At 40.1% G+C, this 20,694-nt stretch overlaps 1 long non-coding RNA gene across 1 annotated transcript; it reads left to right on the top strand.

The window, feature by feature from the left end:
* Positions 1-8,798: 8,798 nt before the first annotated feature.
* LOC135476109 (uncharacterized) lies at positions 8,799-17,955 on the top strand. Its single transcript, XR_010445095.1, has 4 exons — positions 8,799-8,894; positions 10,302-10,412; positions 16,234-16,319; positions 17,752-17,955. It is a non-coding gene; the product is annotated as an uncharacterized LOC135476109 (long non-coding RNA).
* The last annotated feature ends 2,739 nt before the right edge of the window (positions 17,956-20,694 follow it).

Raw genomic sequence — 20,694 nt, 5'->3', positions numbered from 1 at the left:
TGTGACATGTATGACGGATTACGTTGGGTAACGTTCGTTGGCAACTTGTCTTGCTCAGTGTGCTGTGAATAACTGTACTTCACGCGTTGGAATGCTTGCCTATTGCTAGGTAAAACTCACCGCCAAATATTTTCTGACTATATACTTTTAAGCAACATTCAAATAATTGAGCAACGTTTTATGCTGAGGTATGTAGATTTGGCGTTTCTACTTCCACATTCACGAAAACATCTCAAAGCCAGTTGTTTACAGATGAGAAAGAAAATAAGTTCACAGGTTTCTTTTGTAAAAGAAATATACAACTGCATGGTATTTCATGTATGTAAGTTGTGACTGGAGTCTATATTCGTAGCTTGCATTATTCCAATGGTATTGTAACAAGAAAGCAACACTGATCGTATTTGCACTTTTAATATTACCAATCACTACGATGTTTGTAGAGCCCATATCTATAAGGATTTCTTTGATAGGCGTTTAACACCTCACTCAATATTTTTAAATTTTTTTTATATGGAGGCGGCCCGAATTTAACCACCGCCCTTCACCAGGAACATGTCAAGCCTACTGGCTTAAAGCTGCAGCTGAGGAGGCGAAGCGTGTATTAGAAACACGGTGCCTCAGGCAATGGAATTGCACGCATCTGGGATTAGCAGCCAGGCAATGGGAATGCTTGCAGCTGGGATCTGGAAATAAATGGCTGGGAAAATAGCAAGAAGTATTGAGTGGGGTAAAAATTAACAGATTTGGATTCGAATTTTTAGACAGACACACGGACGAATAGTCTAGCTAATATAATAAAACCACTTGTAGTTCAGTAGCCCATGACAATGGCAAGGTTGAGTGATCATACCTACATCAGGTAGAGTGAGTGTTTGGGGTCTCTTTTATCTAGTGTATCACTGAGACGCCTTACCGAAGGCAAGTAAGCCACCCTCCCCCACCAAGCGGACGCTCTGCCAACTGCGACATGGGGCTTGGTACATGAATATGTTGTTGTTGTTGAACGTGCACGATCCCCTTATACACAAATACGTGATAACCTGGGGCTGATTCACGAGGAAGTCAAAATTTGAAATGTGTTTTAAATGCTTGTTTTTTGGACGACGTGAGTTAAAATTTGGAAAACTTAACATGTGTTACGTTACGACAAATATATATATTTTAAATGTGTCTGGTGTCTTCGGCATGGTGTTTTAGTTAGGCAGTACAATAAATATTTATTTTATAACTTACTGTTTCAGATCAAAATCCGTTGAAATTCTCCAATGAGACGAACTAATTGCCTTCCACCATAATGGCATGCAAGAAAAGTTCCTCAGTCACTTTTTAGTCACTTTTACACTTGGCATGCACATCGGTCTCCGCCACTTCTACACAGATCACCTTCATATAAGTGAAAATTCTTGAGTATTACAATAATGAATAATCAGTCTGTCAATTTAATTGGTATAGGAGCGATAAACAATATCTAATCAATCAATGCCTTTCAACAGGTCGGTCATACAGCAGTCAGGCTGTTTAGTCCTCGCTTGAGCTGTCAAGCTTTCTCTTTTAAATTTCAGTTGCACGTAAATTCATGAGCTGTGTTTTCTTTTCAACGACTTAAAATGAAAAAAAAATTTCATCCAGGTCGTGTGTTTAGCTGACATTGTATTGTTGTTTTCATCACTTCTGTGAACGGTTTTATTATTCAGTTTTAAAATGTAGAAGAAAGGTAGAACTTTTCGAAAGAAATTAAAATAGCTATATATAAAGTAAGTTAAGATGTTTACATTTTCTTTTTTTGGAAGTTTTTGCGAGATGGAAAATTAAACAAAGAAAAAAATATTACAGAAATATTACGGATGAAATTTTGATTTCAAAGTTTATCGACTATGTTTCAATACGAAAAGTGCATAAAATTTTCGACAATTAAGAAATTGCTGTGACATTTCGTTTGAGAAATAGTTTTAACTTTTAATTAGCTTAAAATTATGTCACAAAGGACTTAAATTTATAATACTCCATGCTGTTATAAGTACAGAGTAGATGGCGTTAGATAAATTTTGAACCCGCCCTTCCCGCCTACAAGCCTTGATAATGACAGGGTCTTCAGCTTCTGATTTGAAGATAATCGGCGGCCTCGAGTTGTGTCCGGCCAATCAGCGAGCACTCCCTGAACTACTGACGTGTCGATTACAGCCGTTCACCACACAGCGCGGACCTCACAGAGGCTGGGCAGCGACATAATCATACGGCCCTTGTTTTGTCACGTCTGGTAACATATCATCAACGCCCAACGTTCGAGACCCCTGCCTACTGACTGGTACATTGATGACAAGGCTGCAGATCCGACATTGCCTTCTTCAATCGTAGAGACATTAAATTACTGCGGAACATTTTCACTCCGCGACCTGCGTCTTTCGGTTCGCCTTAGTTGAACTCCTCCGTACATAATGTTTAAGATTCCATCAACCCCGAGGGTAACGGTCTTGTTTGGCAGAAAACGTCGTCACCGTGAGAGCAACGTTAATAAACAGGTTTCTTTGTCGACCGGACACCAATCTAACACGTCAACAGAAGAGTTACTGGAAGATCGTCATGTTACCAGCGAAAGCCCAGCAACTTCTGTTCAAATATTTAAGTAACTGACCATTTTTTGTTGTTTTTTTTTCCTCTGCCATGTTTTCATGCTCGATTTTCGTGGACTTCGTCACGTTGATTTCAAGTTATTAAAGGCAACAGTCGCGTGCGCCGAAACTGATTAGCAACAGATGGACGTTGTTTGGGAGCGCCGAAGTTTAACTGAAAGCTAGAATACCAGTGGGCGCTGAGGCAGTAAATGAGCCTATTGAGATAAATAGGTGATCTTTGAGATAAAATATAAACTGCCGAGATCAGCTGCCAGCAGTGTTTGAACAACCGCCTAGATGTCACTGTGCCGTGCATGAGATAGGGAGCTAGTGAAGGTTTCACGTTAGTTAAACTAGCTGATACGTCCTAAGGCTGAGAACCTGGTATCTCTCACACAGCGACATGGACGCAGATTGTTTGCTGAAGGTGGGTATCCACTTCTCATTCTTGTGCCTCAAAAAGAGATAATAGATGTCTGTTTCTGTGGACATGTTGTCAGATGGGGGGTTTTCGTCCACTGAGTTTATCAAAACTCCCTTAATAGATGCGCGAGAAATGTTTCTAAATTTAAAATTGTTGCATATATACTAAAGTTAAAAATCATTGCTGTGTTTGAAACAGTGTATGAAGAAATGTGTGAACTAACGCAAACACAATCGCGTGCCCGTTTAAACTGAGCTTAACAGATCTGGTCACATTCTGTACCCGCTGCACAGTTTACTCACTAAGCACTAATTTGCATTAAACATGCAATAAATTGCAATAGCTACATTTGCAGCACTCTTTACAGTTTACAGTTAATTGTGAAAACATAACCACATAGGTGTCTTTCTGTACATTGTACGGTTAAATATGAAAGCAATAGCCAAATAGCTGGCTTTCTGTACAGTTTACGGTTAAATGTGAAAACAGTAGCCGCATGTGAAACTATTTGTGCAGTTTATGGTTAAATGTGAAAACAGTAGCCGCATGTGAAACTATTTGTGCAGTTTATGGTTAAATGTGAAAGAAATAGCCGGATTTGTATTTTTCTGTACAGTTAATATTAAGTTACGCTAGTTTTGAGACGCAGTCAGTTCATGACCAGAGAAAAACAAAGCCATTTTTTATGGAGTTGTTAAACCCGAAACCCAATCCATGGAGATAAAACCGTTGCAAAGCCAACGGCAGCTGTATTCGAACCCTGTATTCATTCATTCAGTGGCGTGTAGTACCCCTTTCAGATTACTGATGCGCAGTCTGTATATAGCGCACTCTGCGTCATGCTAAGGTAACCACGTCCATTACATCATACGTATATATCTATACAGGTTACTGGGATGGGGCCAAAATAATAGTAATTTCACGCCATCCCTTGACAGAATGACATAACAATTTGTTTTATTTAACCTGGGGTGTGAATCTGAGGGGGACAACATTATGCAGCTCACACAACACATAGACTTGCACAATGTGTCCATATCAACATACACTGTAGGCTATGATACTGACGGAGGAACGGTGATTAAAATGGCTGTATAGATGGAATCTCGAAATGTCAGACACTCTAATTAGAGGTATTAAAGCGATCAGGGTTAGATATCGGGGCATTTGGAATCGTCATCTCGCCTGAATGGGATGAGGGTAGGTCTAAATCGGATTACACCAGCCAGTGCGCACCTATATTACACATATCCCGGGCAAGAGCTGTAGAAGACTTCGTCGTTTACATTGACTAAATGCCGCCGGTCTATGCTGAGACATAATTGTTCGCTTATATTTTAGTACCAGTTTAAACGAAACAGTGTTGCGATAAGAGCAGAGTCACCTAACACGCAGCTGCATGCATGCAACAGTGCAGGTTATACGATAATGGACGTCGACATTTCTCACTCTTAGTAATACATACAGATGGCATTTCTCCAATTTCGTTCATTGATAAACTAAATGTAGGCATTTTCCCGTATTTTGTTTGATTTTCTCTTCGATTTGAAATCACTCATGACACTGTTCCTGCAAAGCTATGTTTTCCATCTATTCAGGAATTTGTAACTAATTAATATGACCGTGGTCAAGTTTATTTATTTATTTATTTCATTGGTGTTTCACGCCGTACTCAAGAATATTTCACGACGGCGGCCAGCATTATGGTGGGAGAAAACCGGGAAGATCCAAGGGGAAATCCACGACTATCCACAGGTTCCCGCCAGACCTTCCAACGTTCGGTTGGAGAATGATCAGTTTTATGGTTGAGAGAAACCGAAGTTTGCTATGAGGAAACCACTATCGTTATATGATCGAAATATTATTAAAACGACGTAAAATCTAAATCTATCAATCAATAAATCAATCAATGAACTAATCAGAGTTTCTGTTTCATTCCCCGTATTTCAGCTGGTATACTATGCTCTTGGTGCCGTCTTCAGTCTGGTCTCTGTCAACGGTTGTATGGACCCTCCAAATCTCTACCAACGCTTTCCCAGTCCAATTCATCGCTACTTCTCACACGCCAAGCCAAAGACCATCGAAACAGTGGGTGGACTGCCCGTCAGTGTCAACAACAACATCGCCAAACTCCTGGCCAGCTTTGGCCGCCGCAGTTTTGCGAAGCGTCAAAACACGGGCTGCGGGCCGAGTTCCCGCACGTGGCAAGGCGGTGACGTTGAGGACAGAGCGCTGTGCAACTGGCGTTACGTCCCCAGGTTCAACAACAGTCGGTATCCGAATATCGTGTTGGAGGCGGAGACGTCTTGCAGGGAGTGCTCCAGCTTCTTTTTCGACCAAACACTTCCGCTGGGTAAATGTGAACCGGTCTACCGAAGCTTTCCTGTCCTGGAACGCACCGGCTGCGAGGATGGCATCTACAAATACGACACGACATACGTCAGCGTCAAAGTTGCGTTCGTCTGCACGCGTCCGCGCATGGCGTCAGCGCCAGCAATCGTTGACAATGGCGTGGATATAAGCTTTCTGACAAGGAGGTGACGATATTGATACCGTATCGGATGACAGAACGCCCTGTATGTATGGATTAAGCTGACAGTTTGCGTATCTCTTTACAACTGAATGGATACACATACTTGCTTTTCTTTAATTTGAGCAATAGTAAGCATGATACTTTTAAGCTTCGCATCGCATATAGAAATAACCTGTATTTGTTTTTTTGTTTTTTTTCTCCTTTGGTCTTTACTTCTATCTTGTTATTTTCTTGAAAAGTAACAAATAACAAACTTTGTAACTAATGCTAACGTATAGCTTTCCGCCGTGTCATTCGCCACAGCACAGTGTGAAATTATGGGAACTGGACTGTACATGTATCTAATTAAAGATCGTATACTGGTGATACTGGGCAAAAAAAAAATCAGCGCACATCCAAACGAAGTTTAGATATTCTTTTGAAATAGTCCAAATAATGGCCTTACATCGCCAGTGTACGCCTTTCCGTTCAAAATCGGTAATAAAATACCTAAATTTTCTAAAGCTGGTTGCATAATATTTTTCAGCACTTCAGAATCATTATAACTGGTACAGATAAGAGTCTGATATTTGTGGAAAGGCAAAAATTTGTGACATTCTTGGTAAATAGAGAAAAGTCAATTTAACGAGAGAATATGAAGGCCCGATTTCATAAAGCCATTTATGACTTAAGTCAGAATTTAAAACCTCTGAACAATGCTTACTTTTTGGTCCTTGAAGTAAAAATTTGGTCCCTTCTGTCTTTAGCCAATAGTGATCAAATTTACAACATTTCTAAAGCCGGGAAAAAGATTTATAATCGTATTTCAATTAGTGACTTAAGTCAGAAATGGCTTTGTGAAATTAGCCCCAGAGAGGTTGGCCTATCCTCTTTTGATAATAATAAGACGCTCTGTAGGGATACTCAAGGAGATCCAAACTGTAGTAATAACTGCTCGTTCCTGCATAAACAAGGATTCGTCAGCTGGACTAAGCATCTCTGAAGACTGGAACCGATTAAAGCCATTTCTGACTTTGCCAAGATTTAAAAATGAATGATGCTTAGATTGTTAGTTTTTTTAACTGGAAATTCAAATTTGGATGCATTTGTCTTAAGATAACATTCATGAAGGGGGCGAAATTTTATTTTCTTATGGCCAAATGTAAGCTTTAAGATCGTATTTCAAATTTTGACTTAAGGCAGAAATGGTTTTGTGGAATTGGCCCCTGGAGGTGATTTTGCATTGTGTTTATTTTATTATTTATTAAATGTGATGACAACAAAGCATTTTGAGGAACTCTAAACCAGTTACGTCTACATTAACCGCAAGTATCATCACTGCACTTATTGTTTTACCTAATTCTGCTTAAACCATGGTGGTAGAGGACGTGTAATTTAGCACTATTTAAGAATTTCCATGAACAGTTACAATAAAACCCTAACTGAGGTAAACTGACAAGACACCGCACTTCACCGGTTACCGGAAATCATTTGCCAACTATCCTACTGTCTGGTTTTACTCTCCACCCTGTACTCTTTTGTAATGCACGTGAACTGTTGAATTGTTTTATGGGCACAAAATACACCTATAAGTATGACGTATTACAAAAAGAACTAAAGAGTACATAGCTTTTGGACGCCTTTCTTTAGAACAGATAGGACAGATAAGACTTTACGAGTTGTTACAGACAATGTTTTAAGGTAAAGAGTGGCCATTGCACTGTTTGCTATGATTCCAGAAAATCTGTGCTCCATCTATTGTATTAACGGCTCATGAAACATACTATAATAAATGATAATCTGAATGTAACGTTCTAAACATTAATAAAATAAACACTTTTGTAAGAATTGCCTTTTCATATTCTGAATCTATTCACGTGCATGAGAGCATGAGAGAAATTACACACCCTCATGATCTCTGACCTAGAAGTTAATGTTGAGTTTAGTTCAGTTCTCTTGGATCTTAACGTTGGTTTCATCATTTTGGGCCATGTACCAATGTCGTGTGTATTCTTACAACATGTTGTTCTAAGTGCTGCTTCACTGAAACAATGTATCAGATATCACAGACATGACACCATACCATGTCACAGAACTCTGATCCCAGGTCTACCAGTGCTGAAGCTGATGTGGACGACACGATTGGAAATGTTAACATATCCTTATTTAGTGGAAACATTTGGAAGATTCCAATTCGCCGTCAACGCAACAGCTCTTAAGAGGTGAATGCTATGAACATCGTAGCATGATCTCGAGTACAAACTAAACACGTTGTGCCCAGTTTTGAAAAGCGTCGACCAGAAAGCCTGTGAGTTGTTTATACTGTTATACTGTTTACATGTATATAAGGAGATTACACAAACATTTTGACTCGGTGTTGGAGTAGGTCAGATTATTTTGATTAACAACCACTGATTGGCTTTATTTACATATTCCTTTATATATAATAGTGCCTAAAGTTTGAACGAAGTGGCTACTTTGATGCGAGCGTGAAGATCGATAACTAATGTAAACATTTAAAACTAAGCGGCTCGGTTCGCACATTGCAAAGTCTGTAAGCAGCGTATGAATGGTCGGGGGTGTCATCCGGGCCCTGTCCGGTTTGCTCCCACCATACTGCTGGCTACTTTCGTAAAAGTGGAATATTCTTGAGTAGGACGTAAAATTCCAATCAAAGTAAAACTAAACGTTTGCTATAATAGTTAATAGATGGTATGATGATTTGCATTGTTTAAAATAATATAGCATAATGATGCATACATAAGCGTGTAGCCTGTTTGGGTAAATCTTATGAAAGGGCTATTGGCCGATTCATAAGGACGTCAATAGGAAGGTGGCATATTTCTTAATCCCGTAATTCTACTGCCAAGCGTTTGACAGACCTTCGTTGTTGACAACAGGTGACACTGCGGCGATTTAGGACCTCCACGTCATAAGTCTTTGGTTACACGACGTCAGATATGTTGCTTACTACTCACTGTGAGGTCGCGCTATAAAAGCTGAAGTGGAACGTTAAACGTCAGCAGAAATGACGTCGGAATTATACTGGCATCCAATTATTGCGTCGGTACGTTTTGCAAACTTGAAGATTGTCGAAATGACGTTGGTTTATCGGTATCTATGAGCGACGCTAACAATATTATTACACTGACGTCAAAACGTTTTTCCACTATGACGTGTTCCAAACGCCTCTAGTGAGGCAGCGCAACGGTAAACCGTTTCATTTTATTTTCGTTCATCTCTTGGGAAGGTTGTGTAGTAAATAGGGCAACGGAATCGCAGACTGAAGTAGCTAACGCTGACAGCAAAGGCCCGGCAGTGAAATGGACACCGACAGAGATAGGGGGTAAGAAAATCGGGCACCAGGTTTGAGACGTATGCTGCATTAAATGGATTTTTATTTACGATAATTTGTTTGACTTCAACGCCGCCCTACACTGCAGAGGAGTTACTCCAGTGTACTCAGCAACTGCAATATATAACTACCAGAGGAGGAAGTTATATCCCACACATGTATAGAGGCGTTTATGATTGATCAAACACCGACAATGTACATTTCAACTCAAAAACTTCGATTGGATTTACAGGTCGAGATAACCGTGCAGAGATCTGAGTGACAAAATCAACGTTCTTCGTCGAGATCGTGAAAAATCTCGATTAAAAATTAAACGCGCAGTTGAGCTTCGCATTGACTGATTGATTGATTGGTGGATCGATGAATCGATTGATTGATTGATTAATTGATTAGCACATTTATCATACTTATTTGTGCGCGGGGATGGGGTAATTGAGTTAATAGCAGGTGGATTAGGTTACGTGATCTCATTCCTCTTTTCTCATTTAATCGGTCTATCGGCGGCAGGAGTGAGACGCTATAGCTCTGTCATTTTGCATTGCCCTTGTCACAAATACTATAGATGTCGCTCAGTGTACTGGGTGCACGCCCGTGCATTATAGCATACTTTCAAAGCACTAAATTCGCGATTTCATACCCAGAGTAATGAGAAAGGCGCAGATGACGGTACTTCTCCAGATGACATTTTTTTGGGGGCTATCATACATGCGGATAGCTCATATTAGGGTTAAGGATTTCGTTAAGTGACAGTTTCGTCTATAACCACTGAAGGTTGTGAAAACGCAAAGGGATCGGTGTTTTAATTTAGTTTCGAATCAGATATGGATATGAACTAAACTTGGACTGTACACACCAGTGGAATAATGTGCCATCATTTTGAACTGATAAACATCACAGACACAAAATATTTTCTTTACCTTATTGTTGCCTAAGGCCATACCTAATAATTGTTTGCTCATAGAGTCTTATAGATAGCGGAAACCGGAATTTCCGTGTTAAGCCTCCGACCTTTGGCAAATTACTGACAAACTTCGCCAGGTGTAACGTTTTCAGATATGCACACATCATGGACTGTAACTGGCATGCAACGAACGTGAGTCTGCGCAAACGACCGCCAGAACATCATCATCGACATTTAGGGTCATGGAACTTTGGGAGCCAGACATTTAATAAATATCGCTATGGAAACGCACCTGCAAATGGAACATTTTGTCACATCTAACTTGTGTCGATGATTTATCTCCAAAAGGAGAAACATTAGGTGTCTTTAGTATATATGCTTACCATATCCAGACAAAATTATTACATATCTTCCCCGGCCAGTAATAATGCATTCAAACGAACTTCATTGTGTTACATAACGTGCATAAATCCAGCTCTCCTTGTTTTTATTCACAGCGGTGAATTCCGCCTCTACCCAGCATGGCACAGCAAGGGAAAAAGACCCTTATCAACATCCGTCAAACCGCCTTGGGTATCTGGTCCGAAAACTGCCGGAACAAGCCGAACGTAAGTGAAACATGATACGGGAGACGTAGTGGGATCGCTCATACGTTCGATTTGCCCAAGCCTTTCCTTTTCCCCAATCCCCACTATAAAAGAATATAAAAAAATGTTATAAAAACATAGGTGTTTTTGAGTTAGAGGAGCAGACAATCTATTAAAGGAGTGATGTTTAGCTCCTTTAATATAGCACACCACACTTTCCTAAAACTTGTTTGCATGCACGCTGCTTTCGTGCTTCTTTCACAAGTTCTTACTGAAAGACTTTGTACAGTAAAAACCGGTCTGACCCTTTATGAATTGTGCCATGACACTGCTCGTGATCCCCGTGTCAACCCACAGCCTCTTATCATTATATCCACCCACACTGCACGGACTATGTGCTTTCGACTCTATGTTGACACCTCATGTTAATTACATCCACTTACCTTGTCGTATGACTTGTAGAAAATCCTACACAGCTGTATGGTTAATTTTAGCTTTTTGTGTATATATTGTGGCTCTTTTACAAATCGGCTTTTCACTTGTTTGTATTCGTTATGTATTTTTTAAAATGTATTACTTCTCTATGTGTACCTTACACCTATAATTAACACTCATCCTGGCTTTTTTATGTGGAAAAATTGTACAGAATGATTCGCATATTACTCAACTAAATATGGATAATGACACAGACTCTTTTATGCCTGTTCCACCTCACAATACATTCTCCCACCTGCCATTCCATGATGTTCCCTACATAACACCTACTTCATCATCAACTCGACGTTAAACTCGACGCGCTCACTCACTCACTCATCATCAACTGCCTCGTCCACCGTCCCAACATATAATCTTTATATAATTGACCAGATGTGCTTCCATCCAATTGAACTGAATGACTATGATGCACCTAAAACACATATTGATGACAACGAACATGACATTGCCCACTGGGGTAATTTAGACTTTCACATGTCCAACTACTATAGCCCTAAAAGTTTTACTCAACACCTAGAAACCCTTGATTATGATTATCAAATCAGTTTTCAACCTTTCATTTAAATGCCCGTAGCATAAAAAAAAATTATGACGAAATTATATGCTTTATCCATACTCTCAATCTTAACTTTTCAGCTCTTCGATTTTCGGAAAGTTGGCTCAGCCCGTTAACCGAACGCTTATATTCTATGCCAGGCTACACTTTATCTTCTGCCTCCCGAGATAAACGGAAGAGAGGAGGTGTTGCACTCTATGATAATAGCTCTTTTGAGTCTTGCAAAATACGCGATGATCTTTCTTTTCGATGAAGATTACGGATATGAGTCTTTATTTGTGGATTTCGCTGCTCCGTCAAATGTCTATGTTGTTGGAATTATTTATCGCCCTTCAGGCAAAAACGTGTGCCTTTTTTAATGAAAAACTATACACAGCCCGTCGTAATATACCCGCAAACAAAAATGTATTGTCTTGGGTGACTTCAGTATATATTTATTCAAGTGTGATAGCGCTTTACCATCAAAAGATTTTTTTGATGAAGTTTCATTACCTTTTTCTTTCCATTACAAAACCTACTCGAGTATGTTCTCGCTCTGCTACCCTTATAGATGACACCTTCACAAACTTGCTTGCTCAATGCAATTTCTCCGGTATATTTTTAACAGATATCTCTGACCATTTCCTTATATTCAATATCTTCTCGACTAATGCTTTTTCGAAAGAAACATCAACTTAATCTTTTCGAAAAAAGACTCCAGGACAAGTCAATCTGTTTAAAGAAAATGTTTAAAATATAGACTGGCATGATGTTCTATCATCGGATAGTGTTAATGAGGCTTTATCCTGTTTTACTGGGAAATTATCCATAACACACGGCACGCGCTTTCCTGTTGTGACCATAGACAGCCCATCGAAACATACTCGCAAACCTTGGGTCACATGAGGTATTTTACAGTCTGTATTCGAAAAGAACAAACTTTATCGGAAGTATTTGAAATCTACTGATTTACCGACACGCGTCAAATATAGGACGTACAGGAACAAACTGAACAACTTGATCCGTTTTTCGCGAAAGGATTACTTCGAAATAGAAACTAAACAACTAAAATCTCAATACAAAAGGAACTTGGAAAGTATTGAATGATCTAAATGGACGTGGTAAATGCAAGAACATGCCTAAATGTTTTAATATTGATAGGTTATCTGTTTCAGATAAAAGTGTCATTTCCAATAGATTTAATGACTTTTTTCGACTATGGCTTCCAGCTCAGATACCCCCAAGCCCTAAACTTTTTTTCAGATTTTCTAGGTGAGCCTGAAGAAGAAAACTTTCAATTTTCTCCTGTCTCGCCTGGTCTCCTTGAAACCACTGTAGACAGTTTAAAGTCATCAGCTCCAGGCTTAGATGATATTTGCATGTCTGATCTCAAACTTGTGGCAAAAGATATTTCAGCTCCCCTTGCACATATAGTTAATGTGTCCCTTATGTCGGGTTGTATGCCGTCTACGTTGAAATCTTAAAAAAATACCCCAATTTTTAAATGTCGTGACGCCAATGACATCACAACCTACCGTCCTATCTCTGTATTACATAGTCTGAGCAAAATAATGGAAAAAATAGTTGTAAACATGATGAATGATTTTCTGACAACCAATGACATCATTTCGCCCAAACAATTTTGTTTTAAAACCGGGCACTCTACCACCCACGCGGTGTGCACTCCATACAACTACCTGGTAGTTGCCAAAGACGCCTAACAACATTCTATCGTGTCTTTCCTTGACCTGTCAAAAGCTTTTGACACTGTCAACCACAAAATTCTTCTACAAAAACTCGAATACTATGGGTTTCGAGCTCACAGCGCTCAGTGGTTCGAGAACTATCTATCTGGGCGACCCAATCAGTTCACTTTGAGGGAAATATGTCAACAGACCGTAAGGTAAATTGTGGTGTTCCCAGGGCCCATTCTCGGTCCTATATTATTTTTATTGCACGTTAATGACATCACACCATCATCAGACATTCTGGATTTTACATTATTTGCTGATGATACAAGTGTCTGCGCTTATGCGCCTACAAGCGCCTAGGATGTATCCACTATAGTTGTCTGTAGAGTTGCATAAAATTTCCGACTGACTGACAGCTAACCGCTTGTCCCTTAATATTAGTAAAACATATGCATGCACATAAATGTATCCAAAAATAAGGCACTTCCGCCACTGCTTTATTTGCATGGTGTTGAAATAGCCAGCCTTCAAGAACACACGTTCTTGGGGGTTTATTTTAATTCAAGGCTGTCTTGGACATCGCATATTAACTTTGTTAGTAATTTGCACATTCGAGCAAATGTCAACAAAAAACACTGCCCATTTTGTACTACTCTCTGATATTCCCTTATCTTTCCTATGCAAATGTTTTAGGGGGTAACCCATACATCTCCATCCCTTAGTAATTCTTCAGAAACGCATCATCCGCCTCATCACTTTCTCACAAAGACTGGATCATGCGGCTCCAATATTTAAGAACCTCAAAATCCTCCCGCTTGCACAAATACACAGATACTCATCCTTGCTACTCGTACATAAATTCACTCACCAATCACCCTCTCTTCCTCACAAATTTCAACAGCTACTCAAAAGACAATCTGACGTTCACAGTTACCCAACCAGATCCTATTATTTCAATCTCCATGTACCTTTTCTAACTTCAAATCTATCCACACTTTCCATCAGATCATAAACCCCAAGGGAGTGGAATAGGCTTCCTCCAAATCTCAAAGTAATGAGTGTCAAGTCTTTATTCAAATCCAGATTAAAAGAGTTTTTAATTAACAATATTTGATCCACATTAGTCCACGAGACGGAAGGTGTCACAAAATATTATTTAACACTATTGTATAGTTAACTTAGGTTTTTGTAGTGTCACATTTCTATGTTAATTTTTTTTTTAAATAGACAAATCACATGACCTTCAGTGCCATGTGTTACGCCTCATTAAGAAAGATTGGACATTTTTCTTTGTTGTTATTCTTCGTTTTAAAGCAAAAACAAAAAGATGCCTGGTGACAAAACAGGGTCCAGGCAGGATTATTCTGAAATCTTAATTAGTAGAGATGAGTGAATTTGCCCTTTTCCTTTTTCTTTTATTCATATGCAGGAATGAGTCATAAATAGATTTAACCTAGATCTGAGATCTGTTTCATTCTTCCCAGATTAGCTTTCAGAAATACAGATCTGTACTCTTCTATTTACTAACCTGGAACTCGGACCTTCCGCAAGTGCTTTCCTCAACATGTCAAAGCTGTACGCTATAAAAACATGTTTCCTGTAATCTTCAGAATTTCTTACTTCATATCACCTAGTTGTTAGTCAATAATAAAGATCATAACGTCACAATTTACACAAATGAACCTTTAAGACAAACTCCGCTAACCACCATTTTCAATAAACTCGTGGAATGATTTGATTGAAACCAATGAGATGAACACCATCTAAATTGTTTGGGAGTCTTAACTTTAATTTATGTGTTAATAAGGAACAGAAATGATCTATAATCACTTATTTTGTGAAAAAAAGATGGTTTTGATTTTGGGAAGAGCAGTCCAGTACATCCTAACAACCGAGTCACGTGATTTGAAAACGGCGACTTACGAAGTTCTGATGCTGTCCGAGTGGTGCGTCGGTTATATTTGTGTTATTTGCAGTGTTATGGCCTTTATCATTCCCACATAATGGGGTGATATGAATTCAGAATTACTTTAAGGTCACGGTTTAATGAATGTCACGGCTCAGAGAATTTAATGTGGAAGCTAAGCTGGGAATAATTTAACCATGCTTTTTCCAGGTAGCATTATCGTCATATATCCGGCATACTTTAGAAATGTGTCATATAAAAAATTCTCAGCTAACGGGTGTAATATACGCTGAAGGCGTTTGGCTTTGGATAGGCACTTCTTAAAAATATCGGTAAATTTGGTGACACATCACTTCAGTAGGCTTGTACGTTATAACTTCAAACTAAAATGGATACACTGATTCTGGCTTAAAGTCTTCAAGTTTGCACTTGTAACTTCTAACTAAATGTCTGTAATAGGTGTTACAATACTTCAATATGTTACGCCTGGGAAATTTGTGCACGCTTTGCATACATCAGACCCTAGATAGTCAACTGGTAAAATTGGCCTAATATCCGAAATTCCCAAAGTTCCCCAACACCAGTTTCGTTAATGAAATTTGCATCACACTTTATTAAATATATACATATAATTTTAACAGAAATGCCTGGAAGTAGAAGAAATCAGTTGTTTTCATTGATGTCAGAAAAACATATATGTTTGTGTATATCTGATGCGTCAAATCCTGTACATAGCCCACGACAATTTGTAACACAATGAACATAGTATGAGATATGCTAAGAACCACAATGGGTTACACACCGGTGAACTGTGGGAACTATGGTCGTTGACCTAGTAGATAGCGTTCTAGAGCATAACAATGATCCAGGAGCCCCTCACCAATGGAGTTGGGGTGAGTTCAAGTCCAGCTCAGACTGGTCATGCTGGTCGTACTGATCCGACAGTAACCTGCGAATGGTCGTGGGTTTCGTCCGGCCTGTGCGGTGTTTCCTCCAACCATAATGGTGGCAGCCATCGTGTAAGTGAAATATCCTATAGCACTAATCAAATAGCAAATACTGCAAAATTGCTGTAAATAATATTATGGTGATGAAATTTATCACCGGGTAAACCACCAATTTGGTAACTCAAGAAATATTTGTGTGTTGATGTAGGTCTACATATACCACGCCTGATTTTCACCATTTTTCTCTGTCATGTTTTCTTTTCCCCAGCGAACAACCATCTAGTCCCATTATCTCTTACATCCCTCGTCGAAGTTAAATGACTTCCGGAATACAGACTGCATATTACATACTTGGTGAGTGGTCATACATGCTCATTCCTTACAGCGCATGCGTCGCTCTCTACGTTCGCTTTACATCACTGCCACCACTAACAAATTTTATACAGAAATCTTGAACACCGCCAAAGCCGCTGGGGTATAGGTGATGAGACAGGAGGTGATGTTTATTTCCATGAATACTTGATACACATGCGTTCAGTTTGCTGAAAGTATACACAAAACCATGCCAATGTTTTAGTGATGGCTACTGATTATAGGTTTGCGCGATGACATGCGTGAAGAGGTTAAGCCTAGAGGTCAAACTTGTCTGATGGTGGCAGTGCATGATGCAATGCCTGTGCAGAGTGCGGCACATGCGCTGCAAGAAGTAAGGCATATAGGTCCACGAATGATGGGCTCAATACGGTGGGGCTCACCATGAAGCCTGACAAAGGGAAGCAAATCCTAATCTTATCAAACAGCGGTGCCCTTTATCGACTTGAACATACATGATCACTGGCATTGTCTATGAAATAAATGACATTGTCGTTAAAGTTTGGAGTGACCAATATACTCTTCCACGAGGTACGAGATTTGCCTCCCTTTGTCGAGGACGAGGCGGCGTATGTCGTTAGTATAGAACGCCATTGTGTTATGGCCGACGTAACATTACGATCCCTTTTAGAAACAGCATGTGAAGCTTTTTTTGTCTGTTGTATTCACATAAAGTTGTCTAATTTTACGCCACTTAGAGACAAATGACATCACCTATCGCTGAATCAGACCTATAGCAAGAAACGGCGGTCTACTCTCAAAATCGTTTGACATCATTTTAGTAAACTACGCCTGACGTAACTTGCATGACAATGTAAAGCGGAAAGATACGTCACCATTGTAAATGCGCCTGATGCAACATTGCCGCAGTTTTGTGGAAAGGGACCCAGTGACGTCATATCTATCTAATTAAACCTGACGTCACATTCCGAATATGGTGACGTTATGTCAGATAAGTTGGGCAGAAACATCTAAAAGTTTAAACAGTCATACATATTAGATGTGTCATCGTGGTTGCTTACACAAGTCTTCTGTTACAGGTATTAGGCCTACTTGCAGATATTCCTCTCCCAACAGGTGTCGTTGCAGTGAAGCTGGACTTCCACGTCATAAGTGTTTCTTTGTGTGACGTCAAGCATGTTTCTTGTTACAGTTTCATTTATGACGTATATAATCTACTGCTTGTGACGTCGCGCTGTTGTTGCCCACGTACAGTGTTTATCGTCACTAAAATGACGCAATGTATCGCAAATCCGAATTCTGCCGGAAAACCTATTGCACGGCGTCCTATGCCGCGTGTGACCATCTTAATGCAAACATTTCTGAAAATTCTCTTGTTTTTTTCACACAAATTCACACAAATTGTGCGGTGTTAAATGTTATAATACTGTGAGTCTTTCTTCTTTGATTTCAGACAAGCTGGTCGCAGTCGTTTTGCACACAATGGGTAGTTATTATGAAGACGTTTTCGGGAATTTGACCCGGCGGCAAGATACAGTTCCGTGACTGATTTTAGACCTCTATTTCTTCGCACGCCTTTTCCATATATTTTTTTTTATAACTTGAAACCACAAAATCATGTTTAAACATTTCATGCATGTATCTGTCAGTGCAAATAAAACACACATATGCACATATTACTGAAATGGCAAAATACGAGCCGTGTTGATGTTGCATTTGTTCATGAATGTTTGCTGTTGCATGTAAGTAAAAGTAGTATATTATGGAGGCGTAAAACGGGTGTTTGAAGTAAAAGGAAAATAAAAACTTGGCTCTGTAATAGTCCGAGTGGATATTAAGATGATATTACGGAGTACCAGATAGTATTGCTGGGTGCGATAAAATATAACAGTCTTCAAGACGGTATTGCGGTGTCCGAGATGGTATTTCGGGGTCCGAGATTGTATTGCGGTGTGTCGAGTAGCATTAGGCCCACCGGGTCTGAGACTGTATTACATCATCCGAGATGGTACTCCATCTCGGGGGTCCGAAATGATAAAGTGGGGTCCCAGATGGTATCACAGGGATCGAGATGCTATTGCAATGTGCGGTATGATATTACGAGGTGCGAGATGGTATTACGAGGTCTCAAATAGTATAGCGGAGCCCGAGATGGTATTACTGGGACTGAGATGGTTTTACGGGGGCCTGAGATGGTATTACAGGGGTCTGAATTGGTACTGCAGGGTGTGGGACTGTAATAGGGAGTCCGAGATGATATTGCTGGAATCGATTTCACGAAGATATAATATCTGACTCGTCTAAACTAAAACACGCTTCCCAATATTTGTAGCGTTTGGCACAAGAAGTTTAAATTTTGAACCATTTATCTTAAATAAACACTACTATCAGGGTAGGTCTTCGATTTACAACAGAAAAAAATAGATCTGGCACCAACTTAAAGAAATGTTATCAATCAATTACCCTTCCAAAAATAACCCATTTAGGGATGATCTTGCGAAACAGTGTAAAATGCTTGATAAAAAAAAACCAAGGCAGTTCAGAATGGTATTTGCTGATCTGTTCAGCATGGATCTAGTTTTCTTGTTTACATATCGTTGGATTTATGAAGGAATACATCACTAGTATTCAGTAGTGGCTGGTGAGAGAAAAATGGACGTAATATTACATCGCCTGATTTGTAAAGGCTGAGGTAATCGCACATTGGTTAACAAAGCTATCTGCCATCCCATAATCAAGGTGAGTGGGGCTTAAAGCTGAGTGCCATCATGTAACTGAGGTGAGCGCAAATTGGTTGACAAAGCTGTCCGCCCTCGCATAACCAAGGTGAGCTGGGCTATGTTAGTAAATCTGTCCTCCATTGCATAATCAGGGTGAGCGAGGCTTGGCTGATGAAGCTGTCCACCATCGCATAACCGAGGGTAAACGGGGCTTGGTTAATAAAGCTGACGGCCATCGTATAACTGAGGTGAACGGGGCTTGGTTAATAAAGCTGATTGCCATCGTATAACCGAGGTAAACAGGCTTGGTTAATAAAGCTGATTGCCATCGTATAACCGAGGTAAACAAGCTTGGTTAATAAAGCTGACGGCCATCGTATAACCGAGGTGAACAGGCTTGGTTGATAAAGCTGATTGCCATCGTATAACCGAGGTGAACAGGCTTGGTTGATAAAGCTGACGGCCATCGTATAACCGAGGTGAACAGGCTTGGTTAATAAAGCTGTCCACCATCGCATAACCGAGGGTGAACGGGGCTTGGTTAATAAAGCTGATTGCCATCGTATAACCGATGTGAACAGGCTTGGTTAATAAAGCTGATTGCTATCGTATAACCGAGGTAAACAGGCTTGGTTAATAAAGCTGACGGCCATCGTATAACCGAGGTGAACAGGCTTGGTTGATAAAGCTGATTGCCATCGTATAACCGAGGTGAACAGGCTTGGTTGATAAAGCTGTCCACCATCGCATAACCGAGGGTAAACGGGGCTTGGTTAATAAAGCTGACGGCCATCGTATAACTGAGGTGAACGGGACTTGGTTAATAAAGCTGATTGCCATTGTATAACCGAGGTGAACAGGCTTGGTTGATAAGGCTGTCCACCATCGCATAACCGAGGGTAAACGGGGCTTGGTTAATAAAGCTGACGGCCATCGTATAACTGAGGTGAACGGGGCTTGGTTAATAAAGCTGATTGCCATCGTATAACCGAGGTAAACAGGCTTGGTTAATCAAGCTGACGGCCATCGTATAACCGAGGTGAACAGGCTTGTTTAATAAAGCTGATTGCCATCGCATAACCGAGGTGAACAGGCTTGGTTAATAAAGCTGATTGCCATCGTATAACCGAAGTAAACAGGCTTGGTTAATAAAGCTGATTGCCATCGTATAACCGAGGTAAACAAGCTTGGTTAATAAAGCTGACGGCCATCGTATAACCGAGGTGAACAGGCTTGGTTGATAAAGCTGATTGCCATCGTATAACCGAGGTGAACAGGCTTGGTTGATAAAGCTGACGGCCATCGTATAACCGAGGTGAACAGGCTTGGTTAATAAAGCTGTCCACCATCGCATAACCGAGGGTAAACGGGGCTTGGTTAATAAAGCTGACGGCCATCGTATGAGGTGAACGGGGCTTGGTTAATAAAGCTGATTGCCATCGTATAACCGAGGTGAACAGGCTTGGTTAATAAAGCTGATTGCCATCGTATAACCGAGGTAAACAGGCTTGGTTAATAAAGCTGACGGCCATCGTATAACCGAGGTGAACAGGCTTGGTTGATAAAGCTGATTGCCATCGTATAACCGAAGTGAACAGGCTTGGTTGATAAAGCTGTCCACCATCGCATAACCGAGGGTAAACGGGGCTTGGTTAATAAAGCTGACGGCCATCGTA

This window comes from Liolophura sinensis, chromosome 10 (assembly GCF_032854445.1).
Source record: "Liolophura sinensis isolate JHLJ2023 chromosome 10, CUHK_Ljap_v2, whole genome shotgun sequence".
NCBI lineage: Eukaryota > Metazoa > Mollusca > Polyplacophora > Chitonida > Chitonidae > Liolophura > Liolophura sinensis.
This window is presented reverse-complemented; position numbering and strand designations above follow the sequence as displayed.